Source organism: Mus caroli, unplaced genomic scaffold (genome assembly GCF_978045245.1).
Source record: "Mus caroli unplaced genomic scaffold, Mus_caroli_1 scaffold_9, whole genome shotgun sequence".
Taxonomy (NCBI): Eukaryota; Metazoa; Chordata; class Mammalia; order Rodentia; family Muridae; genus Mus; species Mus caroli.
This window is the reverse complement of record NW_028227264.1, coordinates 35,253,873-35,255,848: the sequence shown is the minus strand read 5'-3', so window position 1 is coordinate 35,255,848 and position 1,976 is coordinate 35,253,873.

Here is a 1,976-nt window from a genome sequence, read left to right as displayed (position 1 = left end):
TATCTTATTTTACTTGTTTTTGCTGGTCTAGAGAACTTCTGTTAAGTATGTAACTTATGTGGGGTTCGGTGTCAAGCTTTGGCCTTCACTTTTGAAAAATTCCCATGGCTTTTACCAGGTTCTGTTTTGTTGTCTATTCTATTTATAAATCTCACTCTTGTGACAGAAAAATGAACTTAGCCTCCCTCCACCTGGTTCTCGTTATTTCCTCATTGTTTTGATTTTCAACCCTTGTCCCGACAGGCTATTATTAACACTCATCTTATTCATTATGCATAGAATCAGTTTTACACATTTGTAGAAATTGTGATTACTGCTATGCAAAAGGAGCCGTTGTTCTTCCAAACAATGTGGGCTGTGGTCTGACTTTACAAATTACTGGTATCTGTGTATTTTTACCGTCCCAAATCACCTGTTCAGTAACTACTTAGTTTCACAGGCTTAAACTATGAAACCAGAACCTCCCAGATCCAGCCAAAGAGAATCACTGTGGCATCTGGGACATCATTCTAGTAGATTCATAGACCAGAACTCAACACACAGTAATTATTATGCTACATGTGCCAGAAGGCAGATCACGATACCAGATGAAGTATCCAAGTGATACACTTTGTTTCATGAACATTACACACTAAATAGTCTCTGCAGTGAAGGGATCCTGCTTCCTTAGTCATAAAGGATATGGACTCCTGGCAAATACATAGCAAAAGGGGAAAAACCATGAACATGAAACCTTGGAACCTCAGGACAATGTAAGAACGTTCTTCACGACTGCCTTCTTTCTACCACTCTGTTCTCCTCATCTCAAAATAAGCAACCTGGTTCTAGCAAGTAGGATGGTTTCACCAACTCTGGCGAATTCCTAAAAACATTTTTCTGTTGTACACATTGGGAGCAGAAACGCCATTTGTGTGTTTTCTACCATAACAAAGTAAGTTTAGGTGAAAGCACTTAAAATTCTATTCAGCTGCAGTTATTACCAAAAGGTGAGTAGACACTCAATGAATAGCTAGCTGTGGAATGCCAAAGCATATTAAGTTTTACTTCTTGAGTAGAAACCCTGGTTGTGATCAAACTACAGGTCAAGAACCAGATTTTGCTAGCTGGTTAATTTTAGACTGATATCACAAAAGGGTATGTTTCTACAGCCTACAATCTTTTGTATACATGCCCTGACACATCTAGTCTGAGGCTAGGCACATCCTTTCCCATTGAGGCCAGACAAGGTAGCCCAGCTGGAAGATCCAGACAGGCAACTGCTTTTGGCATAGCCTTCTCTCCAGTTGTCTGGGACTCACACAAATACCAAGCTGAATATCTGCTACATGTATGTGGGAAGAGCTAGGTCCACCCTGTGTATGTTCTTTGGTTAGTGGTTCAGGCTCTGGGAGCCACAAAGGTCCAGGCTAGCTGACTCAGTTGGTCTTCCTGTGGAGTTCCTATCTCCTTGGAGGCCTGAAATCCTTCCTGCTATTCCATAAAAAGTCCCCAAGCTCCATCCACTGTTTGGCTGTGGGTATCTGCATCTGTCCTAGTCAGCTGCTGGGTGGAGCCTCTCAGAGGACAGCCACACTAGGCTCCTGTCTGCAAGTATAACAGAGTATCATTAAGTGTAAGGGACTGGTGCTTGCCCACGGGATGGGTCTTAACTTGGGCCAGTTATTGGTTGGACGGGTTTCTTTTTCAATTCACAATTTCCAATTTCTGAGTATGTGATTCAGTTCAAAAATAATTGCTTCATCACAACTGCATAGATTATGAATTTGGAAATAATTTATGAAATCCCAGTCTTCCTGATACAAAGTGATACAGTGTTATTTTTATTGAAGTAAGAAATACCTGTTAGAGCCAGTAAGCATTGTGTAGATCTAGTGATGGTCTCTGACACTGAAATTCCTTTTGGTATGTTCCAGTCTTACAGACCATCAAGTCATTCACTTGGAAGCAAGCTTTCATAATAAACAGACAGAAAACGA